Source organism: Ictidomys tridecemlineatus, chromosome 6, assembly GCF_052094955.1.
Source record: "Ictidomys tridecemlineatus isolate mIctTri1 chromosome 6, mIctTri1.hap1, whole genome shotgun sequence".
NCBI classification, from domain to species: Eukaryota; Metazoa; Chordata; class Mammalia; order Rodentia; family Sciuridae; genus Ictidomys; species Ictidomys tridecemlineatus.
The window spans coordinates 70,878,834-70,897,653 of NC_135482.1; positions in this window are offsets into that span (position 1 = coordinate 70,878,834).

The window sequence follows — 18,820 nt, forward strand, 5'->3', positions numbered from 1 at the left end:
AGAGAGGACAGCTTCTAGAATTTAAACTAGATGATTCCACGCAAAGTAGCTACATGATTCGGATTACACTATTGTGTTTCTAAGCCTCAGCTTGGAATAAAATCACAATCTACTTCATAGGAGGATGAGATGAAATAATGCTCAGAAAAAGCAGGCCATTTTCTAAACTATTGGATTATGTCTGGCACAAGGCTTTCTAGCTCAGCAATTCTAACCATGGTGAGATATGACCTGGGGATGTGAGAGACATTTCCAGGAAGCCCTGGAGGCTCAACCAAACTTTTGACTGCCCATCCCCATCCCCATCCCTACCCCTAATATCCTGCTTTAATTTTCCCCAAAACTCTTAGCACCTGAGAGAACATTATCACATTACTCATTTGCCCCATTAAAACATACTCTACAAAGGAAAGAATTCCTGTGCTTTATTCACTAACTCGTGCCCTGTTCCTAGAAGAATTCCCAGCCCACAACAGTTTCTAAACAAATACTCTTTTAAATGTATTGGATAAATGAATGACTGCAGATGGCATGCTTTCTAGACTGAGTACTCCTGGAATGCAAAAAACTGAGGTCTTTACTTCTGTATCCTCAGCATCTGAAGACACATAGATGTGATAGTTCAAAATGAGAAACATAGGAAGTTACTTCTCTTACCCAGAGTTCCTTGACTGTAAGTCATAGTATTACTGATCTCTATCTCTCAAAGTGATTTTTGAGGATTAAAGGAGATAATTTCTGTAAAGCACCCAGCACAACTTCTAGTACACAGTAGATGCCTCTGGCCATTTTGCTACTTGTTCTTCCAGATCCACTATCAGCCCTTTCTGCCCTGCTGCGTGCCTTGGAAAATGAGCTCAGTGGACTGCAAACCTAGGCTCGTTAGCCCTCTGGTGAAGCCAGCAGATGGAAGGTTGGGAGGAGAGTGGGGATGGGGTATTTATTCCCCAAATCCATCTCCCACTTCCCTGCCCTTCCCCACGCCCAGCTCCCTCTCTGTCAGACCCTGGTTTATCCTTGGCTCAGTTCTGCTTCTACCTTGACATGACTGTCCCTAGGCCACAGCACTTGTTGGGTCCCTGTAATAACTCCCTCCTCTAATTATAGTAACCACTTTCTTAGTTTTAGCACTAAAATCTCATGTCCCAGAAAACACTGAGGCCCAGGCAAACAGGAACAATTGGTCCTCATACTCCCCTTGTTCCTTCAGTCTCAAGGCAAAATGCAAAACATGAACCTCTCTAGACTTCTGCAGGCCATTTCTAGCACTATGGGATTATGAATGATTTTTTTATTGCTCTCATTAGATACATACATATATATGTAAATTTGAACAGAGTTCTGGAAAATGGAAATTTTTTGTAATAGGCCAAGCTGCAACTACATGACCTTCAGCAAGTTACTTGACCTTTCTCTGGCAAGTCATTTGTAAACTGGTTGATCTTACTTGCTGACTCTTGATGCAGCCTCCTTCCAGGAGCAATAGACCATACTAATACCTTCAGGTCTCTCAAGTAATGAGCTGAATAAATATCTTGAAAGAGTAATGATTTCCCCATTTGTCACCTGGCCCCTTCGCTTGGCTTCCAGTACACTGCTATCTTAGAGTTTTCTGATGGAAGACATTCATATTCTCCTTGTTGATTGAGACATCCAATTGTATACCTAGTTACTTCTCTGGTATTTTTCAGGGCCTACTGTGGAGGTTTGAGTGTGTCCCATAAAATGATATGTCCAAATCCTAATGCCTGGTACCAGTGAACGTGTGATCTTATTTGAAAATAGGTTCTTCACAGATGCCATTGAGTCAACCTGGATTTAGGGAAGGTTCTAAATTCAATGACTGGTTTCCATGTAAGGAAAAGAACAAGGGAAAATACAAAGAGAAGGTCGTGAGAAGATTTTGAGGTACAAAGAGAAGGTCATGAGGCAGAGATTAGGGCTGTGCTACCACAAGCCAAGGAACACCAAGAGCCAGCAGAGGCTAGAAGAGGCAAGAATAGATTCTTCCCTTGAGGTTTGAAGAGGGTGTGGCCCTGCTGGCACCTAGATTTAGAACTTCTATTCTCTAGAACTATGAGAGAAAAAGCTTCACACAAGGCTTTGTGTGTAGCCCTTTCTATACAACTTAAGACACTTTTCCTCAATTGAACTATTCCTCACAATGGTATCAGACCCCATCATGGGTGGTTATATCCAGTACCCTATTTTCTGCAGGAAATCAGACACTTCTTCCTGGATGCCATACAATCAATTCAAAACAAATATGTCCAAATTCAGTCATGATCTTCCCTCAAGCTTGCTCCTGGTTCCCTTTCTCTAACTCAGCTAATAGCATCATCATCTATCCATTCTTCCATGCTTTGAAGAAAGCATCCTATCACATACACCAGCAAGCTCTATCTCAGGTTTCTTAACACCCTCACTTTTTCATTCACAAAGACCTTGCCTAAGATCGCAATTGCCACTGATTCTGGTCACAACTACTGCCACCAGCTTCCTGGGACAGACGTTTCCATTTCTATTCATTCTCTGCATTTCCTTCAACGTTGTCATTCTAAAAATTCAAAATCATCTTTTCGCTGATCAACTTCAAAGTTTCTGCTGGGTCCCGATGGCCCAAAGCAATGATTCTCAGCCACCTTTCTGACATACACAAAACAGATGGTCCTATGCTCCAGTGGGTCGCAGCACCACACAATTCTCTGAGTGTTTGTCACAGCCTTGCCCCTGTCTTTCCCAGTGAAGAAAGATTTCAAACTGCAAGTGAGTAGGATGACTTACTTACCAGGATAACCATAAGTCTTCTCTACCTGAAAATAAGACTAATCACTTTAGAAAACATTTTATTATTCACAACAAGTTACTTACAAATACCCCCAGAGGTACACAGCACCTTGGCATAAGAGTTAAGAACAAATAGCCTAGAGAAAAATCCCAATTCTCCTTAGCATATCATATAAAGCCTTCACGACTTGGCTTCAGTTTTCTTATTGTCACTCATTCTGCACATTTTACCCTGTGTTCCAAGGACACTAAGCTACTCAGTGTTTTCCCAAAGACACCAAGTTCAGTAAATTTGAACTTGACATTATGTTCTTTCTGCCCCAAATGTCCTTCACATCCTTGTGCAACTGGCAAACTTCCTCCTTCTTTTAAGACTCTACTTGAACAGTGCCTCCTCTGGGAAGGCTTCCCTGATCCTTAGACACAGTCTCCTCCTGTTCCTTCCTGTAAAACATTTTGTACACATCTATAACAGTTTCCTAGGACTCCTGTGTTACATCAGGTGGCTTATAGAAACAGAAATTTATGATCTCACTGTTCTGGAGGTCAGAAATCCAAAATCAAGGGGTAAGCAGGGCTGGTTCCTTTGGTAGGTTCTGAGGGGAAATCATTCCTTGCCAATTCCAAACTGCTGGCACCTGTAGCATCTTTTGGCATGGAGCTGAAGGACTCCAGTCTCTACCCACATAGTCACATGGCTTCTTTGTGTCTCAAATCTTCCCCTTCTTTCTCTTATAAGGACACAATCTATGATTTAGGGCCCGCCCTAAATCCAGGGTGCTCTCATCTTGAGATTCTTAATTACATATGCTAAGATCCCATCTCCAAAGAAGTTCACATTCACAGGCACTGGAGATTAGGACTTCCATGTATCTTTTTGTTGGACACGACTCAATCCACCATATGTCTCCAGCAGACTGTCATAAGATGTGATCACGTGTATGTCTCCTTCACCAGACTGTGGGCTCCTTGAGGGCAAGATCCATCTACAACTTTTTTTCTTAATTAATCTCTTCAGTTTATGACAGCTCCCAACACCTAGTCAGTCATCGATAAGTATATATGTAAAGAAGAAAATGAAAAGCAGGTAGGTTACAAGAAAAATTGGCTACCTCCCTACCACGAAGCTTCCCTCCATCCTCCGTCTCCCTAGAATTTTCCATGCCGACTACTCTTAACAAGAACACTACCAAAGACAACTCCCCAGGGGCTGGAATGGTGCCAAAGGTTTTTCCTGTCTCTTCACAGATCACAGACCTGAAAGCTTTTTGAAGTCATCCAGCCCCTGCCTTGAGGTGCTTTTGACAGGTGACCTAATAAACAAGACTGAGGTCAGTCAATCCTCTGTAAGGACCAAGAGAGACATGCTTCTGAAATCCCATTTTTATAACACCATTCCCATTAGTATTATTTTTAAAAAAAACAATCCCAATCTCTTCCTTTTATGTAGTGCTGCCTTCCCAGGCTCTCCGCCCTTTGCCAGCCATGCAGAGGCCCAAATTCTGAGGAACTAGGAAATCCTGTCCAACTGCCTCCCTACTCTTGGAAACTGAACACAGTTCAAGAATCAGAAAATCTGGAGATCTTGGCCTTCAGCAAACCACTGAGATTTTCCAAAAGGCTCTTCTGTATAGCTATAAAATTCATTGATAGGCATCATTCTAACTCCTACAAGAAAATAATAGGTCACCCCATTAATTACTCTGAAAAGTTCCATTTACCACTGTATATCCAGTAACTATCCATATCTTTTCCTCCTAACCCTGGACTTTCAAACTGCCTATATGAAGCCAAAAAAATATTATAGCTTGCTGTCGCAAGATTAAGTTTCATTTTAGTCCCAGAAAGAAGTCAAAACAAAAAGGAGAAAGGGAGAGAGAAACACCTCTAAGCCATGCATAGTTAAGGGTTTGGTTTCAGATCAATGTTAAAAAGCAGAGATAATTAAAAACATCATAGGATTTGTGTACACCACAAGAGCTGCATTGCTAACTAAAACCATAACTGACCTAATTTTACTAAATGTTCCAAAGAAAATGACAGACATGCAAAGAAAGAAATATAATACAAGCAGTGGATGATCCATATTTTCCCCTTGAGTTTCAAACACATTCCTCAGACGGCAGACAATACTGACATGTTACTGACAAGAGAACAGACTCTCAGATGGCCAGCAAAAAAGGGTGTCTGCACATAAGAAAACCCATACAATTGACCCCAAGACCAGTCCTGCATTCGCGATTCCCATAGCCTTAGCAGTAAAAGATGGACAGATATCCTCTACAGAGGGATTTTTTTTCTTAATTAAACCTCAGAATACTCAGAAAATGAAACAGAAAGGTAATTAAAAATCAATCCATCTCGAATCTTCCTCTTTTATCAAATGCATTAAAAACGTACAAGTCCTATAATGAGAATTCATTTCTGTCTTTCAGTACCGGATACAATTAACTAAATCTCCACCATCCCATGATTCACATGTCTCTAACTGCACTCTGAGGGGTATCCACACAATATGACAATAAACACCCCAAAGTCTAATCTCTCCTCCACACAGTTTCTCTTTCCATTCTGCAGTTATTCCTCCATGCAAATCTTCTGGGGAACAGGGCACACTTTGTAAGTTATCTTAGATCATCTGGCAGGATTGAAGCTATAAGCTGGCATTGTACTTGTCTTGTTCTACTTGGAAATCCCTCTCAGCAGCTCTGCCTTCACAAAGGACTCAGGCTGTGCTATTTTTTTCTGAACTATTTTATACTGAATCTTGGTAGGCAAATTTGATGGAGTCGGGCCAATAAAATGTCAGAAGGAGCATAGTGTCAGCAATAGCAAAGATTGAGAGGATCCAGGGGAAATTCTTGCCCATAGTCAACAAGAATGTGAGCACCAGCAAATTTGAAAGTCCAGCCCTCTGGAACATCTTATCTCTATCTAGCCTGTGCTGCATTATCTAACACTGCTTATTGCCTCTCTCCTGTGAAGTAGGGACTGGCCCTACATTCTTGATTCCCATAGCTTTCACAGTAAGAGATGGAGGGATACCCTCTACAGAGGTGACTGAGTTCCCTATTGTTTACGAGTCAGCTCTTTTATTAGAGAGGTGTTGCCTCATAGCAACTGCACATAACAACATTAGCTCCCTGTAAACCTGCTGAGGTATTGTCTATTCAAGATTCAGGCAAGATAGTCCAGGCCCTTGGCCAAACATCCAGATGTTACCATTCTCCTAACACTCTCAGTGTAGGTAGGAATAGCAAATGCTGGTTTTCAATGAACGGCTAAGACTTACACCTTTTCACTGGAAAGCAGTTTTCTGTTTTCAAATGAATGGGGTCTTGTAATTGATTTTCTAGGAGCTATTCTGCAGGCTGTTCACTCATTCAGTGAACATTTATTGAGCATGAGACACTGCCAGACACTGGGGAGCATCACAGTGAACAGAAACTATGCCTTGCTGTGTGGTGTGGAAGAAAGATTCATAAGCAATAATCATAATCTATAGGATGACAGTGCTCCACTATGGAAAGAGCCAGGCAGGAATAGATTCAGAACCCCTGTGTGACCATTGATAATCTTTAATAATTGAGCCCCAATTTCCTGTACAAAATAAGGATACTATATTCTTTATGTGTTTTCAGAGATGAGTGAAGAAAATGAATGTGTGACAGCAAGTACTATGCCTGACACGTAGGAGATATTCACCAAAAGGTTACTACTTCTGCTGCTTTTGACACAGGACTCTGTAGAAGACTAGGGAAAGGTGAACTCTTCCTCAAAGCAGGATATGTACTATCTGGGGGAAATTATACACGAACTGGCTCTTGAAAACTATCACTTCAGGTATGCATTTCTATGCAGCAGACTTCACTAAGACTCACTGCCTTAAAATAGCCATCTAATTTTGCTCCTGATTGTAATGCTCAGGATCATAATAGGCTCAGATGTGTGATTCATCTCTGATCCATGTGGTGTCAGCTGAGGCAGCCTAGGCTAAAGGACCCACTTCCAAAAGCACCCCTCACCCTTTCCTCTAGTACCAGTGTTCCTTGGACTCTGCCCCTCACAGCAGCTCCTACTCCATGGCTTCTCCATGTGCCTTGGGTTTCCCACAAGCAAGGCAGTCTCCGGGTAGCCAGACCTATTGCATGGCTGCTGGCTGCTTCGTCCTCAACTTGCATTCCAAGAGGCAGAAAGGGGAAGTCACAAGTCTGAGGTCTGTCTGGCTAAGTCATATTCTACTGCTTGAGCAGTCACAAAGCTCAGCCTGTTTCAAAGTGAAGGGACACAGATGCCCATTTCTCAATAAGAGTAGTAGCAAAGACTTGCGGCTATCTTTAATGTATCACAGATGTGTGGGAAATCACCAGAGTGGGGAAGCATTCACAGACCAAGAGGAGAGATGGTGTGGACGAGGCTGGAGGTAGACTCAACATTCTTCTTCTCTCTGCTTGGAGTGTGAGGCCCGTGGGTGCATGCTGGAGGAAGTTGAGCTATTTATTTCCTGTTGTTCAATTTTTAAATTTTTTTTCATGTTGGACCTGTGTGGACTTCTGAGTCATCATCATCTCCTTGGAGGAAGGAAACTGACCTCTAATTCAGCATTTCTCCTCCTAGTGATGCTGTACCTACTGGCAATGTGAAAAGTCTGCTGCTCAGTGATTATAAGGCAAGCAACTTCTTTGACCCTCTCTCTCATTCTTTTGTTCTTACAACCAAATCTCTTTGACTCCTGATTGTCCCCAAGTCACATCTCAGTTAGAGTATGTATTGCAGACCATTGCACCATTTATATTTTTCTCTCCTCAGTTCCCTGCAGAATGTTAGGTATCTAAGGCTATCTTGCTAAGTAAAACCATAACTTCCCATCTCCTGTCCCTAAGACCATGCCTTACCCACTCTGAACCCAAAATAACTTTAGTTCTTGGAAAATATAGTAAAAGGTATAATTTATTTCCTCAGGAAACTTCTCTTATTGCGGGGAAATGAAATGGAGACAAACCACTGAAACCTATGGTGGTAAACACAGAGATAAAGGAGAAATAGGGCCATGGAGGAGATAGATGTGCCTAAGTCAGCAGGTGGATTTATTTGGGACTATCATAGGTTCCCAGGTGATTTATTATAAGACACACACATGCACACAAACACACACACACACACACACACACACACACAGAGTGAGAGAGAGATTGAGATACAAATTTAGAAGAGAAGAAAAAGGCATATTTTAGGGGTGCAACATGTGTTGACCATATCAAAGGATGTGACTAAACATTGTTGCTTCATGGTGGTGGTACACTTGCCTCAGATGTCCTTGCAGGGACACTGGATTCGCAGCATTTCTGACTCTCTTAACTATTGCTTCACTGACCTACTGTTTCATCATTTTAATGATCACGTAAGCAGCTAATGAATTTCAGACTAAACTTGGCATTCTCAACCAGTAAAATTCACCCCCTTTCTTTCCAACCCACACCCAGATTTTCCTATTTGTGGGAGATCATTCAGCATATCATGGAGAAGGTTATCGGAAACAGAGGGAGGGACAAGTCAGGCTGCTAGCCATGATGAGCCACCCTCAGGTCTTCCCACACATTTTCCACATTTCAGTTTCTCTTCCTCCACTATTTTGCTGCTTTTCCCTCTGTCATCTGTTTTAAAGAACCCTCATAAATAACTTTAGAAGTCAGCTTAACCGGCTTTTTACAATTTCTGTACGATTTAAAGGGAACTCAAAGAACATCAACTTTCAACTTTTCACTTTACTAGGAACTGAGGCCCAGATACATTAAATGTCTTTCCCCTGTCACAGAGCCAGGGTTTCTGACTCCACAGCATGTCACCCTCCCCTAGCCATGTCCAAGAAGAAAGAAAGAAGGAAATTTGCCATCTTAACTATGAAGCACTGTGAACAAAACTCAAGGAATGCTGTTTTTTTTAAAATATGACCTGTCTCATTTATTTAATTACAGATGGCCAAAGAACATCTCTTATTCAAGGCAATAGACCTACTCAAGCAAGCAAAGCCTTCTCAATCAATCCAAGGAATGAAGCTAGAAATACCTAATCCCTAAAGAAAGAACAGATTATACATTCCATTGTCTTTTCTAACAGGAAAGAACATTCATCAATGATTTCCAACATGAAAATAAGGTCTTAACAAAAAATTCATTCTAAGAATACAGCGTGTTTATATATTTTTTTTTCCTCTGGAGTCAAACTCTTGTTTTCCATAGAGAAGTAATAACGATATTGATTAAAATCTTAAAAGTATTAGAGGAGAGATTCATCTTGAATGATACAAACAGTGATTAATTAACACACAAGTGACATTGTTGAACTGCTCTAAAATAGACAGTTTCTTCTTTAACTAGCAGACAGGAAATTAGTTTACATAATAGCAATTGTATAATTAGAAGTAACTAAAACAATGTTTGACTATTTTGCCTTAATAACTGTGTTATGATAGAAACAAAATATTATTTATGTTATCCTTTCATTGAAGCCAATACAAATTATAAGGCAGCTGATTTTATTTAAGGATGTCTATTTATTACAGATTTCTTTTAGATTTAGCCACCACAAAAATGACTTTATGGCTATGAATATGGATGACTGGATAATTTAATACCATACCATCTTAGCCAAATCAAATCAAAATGTACTGAACGTCTATCTTCCACTCAAGTAATTTTTCCTTAACTGTTTTTCTCCAAGCCTTCTTGATATGTTCTGACTTGCTGGTTGTCTAACTTTTGGTTAGTAACCACAGTCATCCGGAATGACACTGTGCAGAATGTTTAGGAATTAGTCTTGCAGATAAGTGTAAGATCCACGAGGGAGAAGTAGGACCGACAGGATAATAAGTTAAAGCACAGCTGGGTAGGAACACCAGAAGACAGAGCTCAGGGCTGGAAGGAGAAGGGTGGAGAGTGAAAACAAGAACTTCCTTATCTATCAGGTCCCATTACTGGACTGGGCTGGCTGAAGCCAATTCCCAGCTACTGAGACCACAGGGAAGGTATGGTTTGAGGAAGGCCCCTCTCTGCACCCACAGAGCAGGCCTGTGTGCAAGGGCAACCCCCAAGTGTAGCATCCTGATGCTTCTGATGGATTAGGATTGCCTAAGACTATTGGTGAGACAGTCTTCTGAGTTTGTGACCGCAAAATGTCAGCAAAATTCCCATGTACTCCAGCTGGAAGTCAACTTTTGAGGCAGACGAGTCATTATTATAAATAAATAACATGTGAAAAACTATATGAATAGTCCTTGGGAAAAGAGTACTAATAATACTACCTAAACACAGGAATGCTAAGTCCTTAAGCCAGTAGGTGGGATTTTGAAATTTCATGTTTTAGTCAGTTATTTCACTGCTGTGACTAAAAGACCTGATAAGAAAAATTTCAGAGAAAGAAAAGTTTATTTCGGGGCTTATGGTTTTAGAGATCTTAATCCAGCCTAAAGGCTGGATATGAGGAAAGCAGCTCAGGACATAGCACCAGAAAGCAGAGCAAAAGCTCTGCTCATAAGGAAAAAATATAAACCCCAAAGACACACTCCCAGAAACCCACCTCCTCCAGTCATACCCTCCCTACCTACAGTTACCACCCAGTTCGCCCTTATCAGGGGAATAAATGCACTGATTAGGTTAAAGTTCTCGTAATCGATCATTTTACCTCTAAACTTTCTTGCATTGTCTCACAGATGAGCTTATGGGGGACACTTCATATCTAAACCATAACATTTCTATCTAGGGAACTTGTTTTCCTTTTATTTTCCTCAACCTCAAGAGGTTAGTAAAATACTAACACATACCTAATATATATTTTGGTCATTTTCCCTCTGTTTAAAACATAGTTTTTCTAGATTTGACTTTTTTTGTTATATATTAATAATGTTAAAATAAACACCTATTTTTTTCATTTTGTATAGCTTATAATAATAATATAAGTTGTCTGAAGGCATGAAACACATATACAAGCCTTTGTATCATCCAAGAAGGCTAATGTGGTGTTGAGTGTTTAATCTGGCTCTTTCTTGTATCCAAATGCATCCCATGTTCTAGTGAAATACCTTATCTTGAAAAAAAATATGTATGTTATCACCACAAGATAATATTTACACATTAGTGCTTTTATTCACTAGAATCAGTAATGGGAAATGTCTAGCTCAGTGCCTGGTTGGAGGTGGGAGTCAAACATGGGGATATCCTGGTGTGGAGTGTTTGGACTAGGCTTTCATTCCAAAAGACAGGATTCTGCCACCTCCATGTTCCTAATGCCCTACTTGGCTCTGCTTCTGGTATAGGACAGTAAGAGGGTGCATTTGATTTAGAGCATGTGCTTGCCAGATTTTCTATTGCTTAATGTCATTTCATACCAAAAGATACAATAGATAGTCTGAGAGTCATAATTCTAAATAACACTTAGTCAACATTAGTCAAGATGCATTAGGAATATAAGTAGTTTCTAAAAAACAAAGAACTTCTACAAAATGAATTCTGTGTTCAACTTGATCTCATTTTTTACCTATCCACCTTAGTGCAATACTGAAATTGTGATGCATTAAGACTCATCTTGAGTAACAATCATTTGATGATGGAAAATAATTACATTTGTTAATAGAGTGCTATTTTATACTATTTCATATTTAATTTTAAAATTGTTACCTTATAAGTACTTAGATGGAATTGAATAAAAAATGTATTGAAATATTAAATATTTGGCAAGTGTATATTGCCTCCTCAATAATATTAGCTTCTTTTTCTTGGTGCATTATATTTTCTTGCATTCTTTTGAAATACTATATGACTGATAAGATAAACTCCAATTTCTCATATTCAATGAGGAAAAAAAATGGAGATTTTTTAAAAAGTCATTGAATTTCCCCAGAATTTTATTCCAATACCATCAAATATTTATCAGCACTGACAAGAAACCAGAAAAACTAGTATTTTTCTTATAACTTTGTTTCCTTATTCCTGCTTACTCTCTGATGGAAATGTTAAAAAAAAACAGAGCAATGACAAAAATAAAAGAGTCAAAGAAATTAGGAGGAAAATGGCTCACATGTATAATCCACAGATGACCCAACTCAGCAAAGCTGTGTCAAAGAGGCACGCTTAATTGGAGCATTAATAGTCTTTATGGTCTCCTTTTCTAAACGTTGTTTGGCACAGAACAACTTTCATTAGTCCTTTGATTCATTAACGAGCCCACAGTCTCTTAACCTATGATTTATCTCTTTATAATTCTTCTTTTATTGAATCAGCCTCTTTCTCAACACTAGTTTTTTTCCCACTTGTCTCCTATTTAGTAGCCTGTTCCTTCCTTTGCTTCTTTGTAAATTACTCATTATTCATCCATTAGGCCCTCTTGTCTTTTCACTCTATGCTCTCTGGAGGAGCTCTGGACAGCACCCATTATATTATTTACCTGTACAAAGATGACTCACAAAGTCCTGTCCTCAGCCCACACCTCTGAGTTCTAGCTATATATCCAATAGCTTACACTTGACATTTCCACTTAAAGGTCTAAGTAACCCATAATCATGTCCTCTCCACTGTACCCCGACCAAATGGGGTCTTCTTCCAATGTCCCCTTTCTCAACAAATGGCACTACCACCCACCAGTCATCCTCAGCAACTTCCACACCTACAACTTTATGTCCATATGCAGTATCTTGAAACTATTCATTTTTTTTTCTCTAGCTCCTCTGATACCATCTGGTCACAGGTACCTCATCTTTGATTTTCATCATTTACTTTTTTTTTTTTTTACTATATCCACTCCCATACTAAGAACAAGCAAGATGAAGTAGGGCTATTTGCTACAAGTTCAAGGCCAATTACAATCATTCAATATCCTAGGATATCAGGGCCTTAGGAAACACCCTCACCTTGCATGGCTCCCAACCATTTACACTAATACCTTATACCAACATTCACAAACATATATACAAACACCTAAGACTCACATAGCCGCACATTTTTCACCTATGGAAGGCTCAGAGTTCTTTACTATTTATTTATCTTCCTGATCTTTTTTGTTCATCTATCCTTGCCAACTTCCCAGTACAAATTTTAATCACAAGGCCAAAATCTACAGTTCTCTTTTCTGTATGGGATAATATCTATTGAGTGCTTGCTCAAGGTGAATGCTAATGAATGTCAAAGTCAGGATCAGAACAGATTTACTCTGAGATAGGAAGGTATTTATAGAGTTCACATCTTTATCTTCACCTGTTCAGAACATAAAACAATGATTATTTATTACGTTAATTTTTAGGTGGCACTATTTTGGAAGGCAAGCTGGTATGGTAGACTATAGGCTGTGAAAACCAAGGTCCAAGTCCTGCTCCACCACTTAGCAGCTGGGGAATATTAGCAAAACTACCTAACATCAAAAGATTGTTGAAAATTTTGAATGAGATAATAGAATGGTGACAGGATGGTACTATGACTTCAGGTTTTAAAGCCTTGGCTTTGGAATATGGAAACCCTTCTCTTAGGAAGGTCTGTCCCTTGTGAAACTGTAAAGTTTCATGACTTTCTCTGGCCTCCATTTCATCATCCATAAAATGGAAATAACTCTGTCAACCTCACAGAGTTGTTTTAAAGATCAAATTAATTCAGGAACAAACACCATTGTGACTGGTGCTAGCAGGGAAGAAGTGGCACCAGGAGTGGAGAAAAGAAATTAGGAGAAAGTGAGGTGTATGCCAAGCAGTCTTTGACCAGGAAAGGTGAGAGGGACGTACAGCAGGCTGTTGGCAGACAAACCACAAAGCAAAGAGATAGGTATAAGGAAACCAGGAAACATTTACCTAGAGCCAGGAATCTCTCACCAGTCAGTAAAAAATAAGAAAAGATAATGAAGAAAACATCCAAAGTAAAGGAAATGAGAGACCATACAGTCCCAAAGAGGGACTACTGGAGACAGTTGCTTCCTGATGAGTTTCAATTCCTGTGGAACCAGCTATAATTAATTTGTGTGAGATTTCTCTGCAGTAGAACAACAAAAAATATTCTGAGTAAATTTATATTGGAGAAACCTGAGAAATGCTACCTCCGACAGGTGATAAGGATCACCTCAGCAATGATGATTCATATTAAATGTATGCAACTTTGGTATAATGTGATGACAGTAGTACTTTACTTCTATGGTCCTCCTCCTTAAAATGTATTATTCCAGTCTAATTGTGAGAAAAACACTGGACCAACCTCAATTAAGGGACATAATTCTTGACCAGTACTCCTCAAAACTGTCAGAGTAATCAAAAACAAAGGAAATCTGAGAAACCAATCCAGAGGAGCCCAAAGAGATATGATGACTAACATGGTACCTTGGACAGGATCCTGGAACAGAACAAAGAACATCAGGCAAAAACTAAGGAAATCTGAACAAACAATAGACTTCAGTTAATAATGTGTCATTGTTATTTTAACCACTAAAACAAATGCTAATCTAATGTTAACAATAGGAAAAACTAGGTATTGTGTATATAAGAACTCTTTGTACTATATTCACAATTGTTCTATAAATCTCAAATTGTTCTATAATAAACATTTTACTCAAAAAAAAGTTTTTTCTTCAAGCTAGACTTAGATGAGGTCTGACCATGCAACCAAACTGGCTAGACCAGGTAAAATTCTGGCTCAGGCATGAACTGGTTGCATGACTGACCACAAACAAATTGCTTATAATTGCTGAGCTTCTTTACTCGTCTATAAAATAGAGAGGATACTTTATAACATTTGCCGAAAGGACCAAATGCTGCAATGTATGAACAGAGTAAGCACTCATTAAATATAACTTATTATTTTTACTATCATGGTTATTATTAGTTAAAAGCATATTACCTAGTAAATGGCAGGTACTTAACAAATTTTAATTCTTTTATCCATTCCTGCCATGTTATGGTTCTTTTTAACATACATGTATACTACCTAGAATATCACTACATTTCAAATATTTACGCAAACTCAGACAAGCACAGTGGTACTCAGCAACACAAACTGTCACTCTAGACTAGAGTCATACATCTATCTCCTCTGAGAATCTCTCATGGGAGATACACACTACATTTCCCTGAGGCCTACACATGCGAATGTGTAATGGGTTGGCCTTTCATCTTTTTCTCACCCTGGGATGAACTGGCCTCAGCCTCATCTACTCAAAATTTGGCAGTATTTCCATATGCTTGGAGCCTCTATTCCCCACCAAATAAGGAGGGTAAAAAAGGGTAGAGATTAATGTGTATAATGATGATTTATTTTTAAAGCCGACTTTCTAACACAGGTTATTGATGTGACCTCTGTATAATTCAGGATAGTATTAGCATAGAGAAAGAGGAAAGTAATATTTCATGGTCTTTACTGTTTTATTTAAAAAATACTTTCTTATAAACACAAAATTTAATAGAGTTAACTCATGTTTGATAATATATTAATCCTATCATACAAAATACACATGGAAAAAAGAGAAAAATATTTCCATGTTTGAAACATTTATGTTTTTCTTTCTTTTTTTTTTTTTCCTATACTGGAAATTGTTATCTGTAGCCAGGGGCACTTTATCATTGAGCTACATCCCCAGTTCTTTTTATCTTTTGTTTTGAGATGGCATCACACTAAGTTGCTGAGAGTCTCATGAAATGGTTCCATGTTCTCCTATCTTAACTCTAGCGTTTAAAATTCTCAATATTTCTTTAGTGTATTTCATATCAATATAATTCCATTCCCTTTAATTTTACTGACATTTGGAGACTACAGAATACACACTTGTCATAGCACTAGACCTTCCAGAGACAGAAAGGAAGAAATATACAATCCCTGTCTTCGGGAGGCTTATTCTACAGCAGAGGAAGTGAAACATGAAGATAATCGTTACCTGTGCCTGTCTAGAATATAATGAGGGCTATACAGAATGTTTCATCAAAGTTCCATGACAGTGTGCCAAGGAAACAGGAATTAATTCCAACCAAAAGTCTTGGTAAACTCATAAAAAAGATGTTGCTGAAAAACTAGTGGTATTGGGACGGTTAGAGATGTTGCAGGAGAGTCCAAGGAGGAACCAAAGAAAGATGAGGAACTTCGTGAAAGCAGTAAAATGGAGTTCGCAATCCAGTTGAGTCTTAACTGTTCAGTAGCCAGATTCCACATCCACACCACTTATTAAAGTTATTAAACTCATTCAAGTTCCTTGTTAAATGCAATAACTCAATTTTGTCCAGTTGACCAGACATGCTGTCTATCAAAGTAAGTGGGTGATCCTCAACATTCACCTCTGCCATGGTTCCCTGAGGGACCCCTTCTGGGCCTCTCTAGCCTCTTATAGAAGAGATATGTGATGTCACTGTGTTTGTCCCCACTAAGCTATTTGCCAGGTTCAGCATTTGTTTGTATGAATAACTCAACATGACTCATAAATCTGACTTTTAAAGCACCAGTGATATTGTGAAACAGGCAGAGCATGCTCAGCATTTACCTCATTTAACATGACACTTACAAACTGGGAGATCTAAAAAGAGATGTCTCCACAAACACAGAACTCAGGGACATGTGCCCCATCATTCTTGTCATCAACTGTGCCTGAGGGATTCTAGTTCATATATAGGATCAGTCTTTTAGAGTTGCAGGGTGTTTCAATCAACCAAATGGGCTAATTGATTAATATCTCTCTGAAGTTTTATTTTTCATGGGTAAAATACAAGTTCCGAGATGTCAACATGGAATCCTAATGTTAATGGGTTAGAGCTTTAGAACCCACTGAGGAGCATGTTTGGAAGTAGAGTTCAATCTTGATGATTTTTAGAGAAGTAGCTGAAGACCTTAGGAAAGTTTCAAATTTTCCAAAAACATGAAGTGATATGTAGGGAGTAGACATGGCTCACCTAGGAGAGGAGGTCAATGATGTTCCAGTTTGGGGATGTCCTGGAATATGGGGCTGTTATTGTGTAGAATACCTGTGGTCTCCCTAAGATGGATCGTAAGGACACCCTGCTCAAGCCTATCTTATCTCATTTGATGAATTAGCTAATATTTGGTTATCTTATGACCCTTGTGATTTAAATCCCTAAAATACAATTCCATAGGTCTTGTCTACATAGAAATGGTTTTGCCTGAACTGTGACTGGGTTTCCTTCTGTATTCTGATATAGGATCACCAAGAAAAATCCAACTATATTTGTATACAATCATCCCTTAGTACGTACAGTGGATTGGTTCCAAAACCCCCCTCAGATTCCAAAAATCCACTGATGCTCAAGTCCTTTATATAAAATAGCATAGTATTTTCATAGAACATATACGTTATCTCCCTATATACTTTAAGTCATCTCTATATTACTTGTAACATCTAACACAATATACGTGCTATTAAATAGTTGTTATCTGTGTTATTAAAGGAAGGAAAAAAAAAAGTCTGTACATGCTCAGTACAGATGCAAATTTTTTTCCCAAATTATTTTCCATCCTCAGGTAGTTTCATCCAAGTGTGCAGAACTTGTGGATATAAAGAATAGATAAGATTGTATTTCAGGGATTTATATCACAAGGGCCATGAGATACCTCAATATTAGGTAGAAAGTTCAATCAAATATCTTCATAATTGCATTAAATACACACAGCATAGGAAAACAAATGAGGGGTCAGCCAAGGTCTGGTAGGAATTCAGACCTCCTCTGAGTTGGGAGAGGCTTCCTGGGGAAGGGAGGAGTCACTGTGAGAAGCACTGGTTTTGCACAGCTGCTGCTGTATCTGGGCAGGAATGAAGTCAAGCCCCAGGTCACCTGTACTGCAAGAACTCCAATCAACTAGGACTTGACATGTTCCTCCTCATCTAGAATTACACACTCACACTTTTCTCCTCTGCCAAAGTGGAAGCTGCTTGAAGACAAGGAGCTTGCTATTTTCAAGCTTCATGCCTGTCCCCAGTACCATGTGCCTGGTACCCTGGAACTTGATAGGTGTCCATAAATTGCATGAATCCATTTAATAGTCCCAGAGCTATGTATGGTTTGGAATCAGTTACTGCGCATTGTCCCCGCTAGGATGGCTAAACTTTGCTCTATCATGATGCTAGGAAAGGAGGCTAAACCCTACAGAGAAGGAGGGAAAAGACCAACACTCTCTCCCAGGTAAAATGTATCTAAATGGAAAATGGAAAGGTGAGAATATGTGCAGTTCCTCAAATGCTGTGCCCAAGAGTGTGCTCTTCCCCTCACCCACACCCATCTCACTTAATCCCACCCCAGTTCCATGGCAGAAAAGTCTGAGGTGCAGAGTGAAATCCTAATGTAAGTTTAATTCCATTCACATTTACTGGGCACTGCAGTCAATTCTGTGCTCTTGTTCAATATCATTTTCTCTTCTGCCCTGTAGGAGAATATTTCCTTTCCTCACAGGAGGCCGACTTGGCCCCGTGATTTGCTTTGGCAATGAAATGCAAGTGGAAGTAACTCTCTCCTCTGAGAAGAGCTTTAAAGCCCATCTGTGACTCAGAATTGTCCCTTTTCCCCTCTACCATGAGATACGCAATACTTCAGATAAAAACCGCTCTGTTAGTCTGGGCTCCAGATTAAATAAGATGTGGAGCAGATCCCAAATTGACCAGCAGTGGACATATGGTATGAGCAATAAAGTAACTTTTGTCTCATAAACTGCCAAAATTTAAAAGTGGCTTGTTATTGCAGCCAGACCACAGCCTATTGTGAGTGGTGGGAGTATACTTTCTAAGTGTAGGGAACTGTGCCAAGTGTTGGGAATACAAAGGTAAATGACCTGGGCCCTTTCTAAGAGATTCCCATTCAGCAAGAAGGATAGAAGTGAAGCAAAATACATGAATCAGATTTGGAAGAAAAGCTCAGAGAATCTCTCCTGATAAACAATCTGAGGAAAAGCAATGTGGTCACGCTCCAGTTGATTGGGTCATATTGTCACTGTGTCCACAAAGTGACACAGAGGTTATAGCATCCAGGGGATTCTATAGGGTATTCGTTATTGACAAAAATTAAGACTTCTCTAGGTAC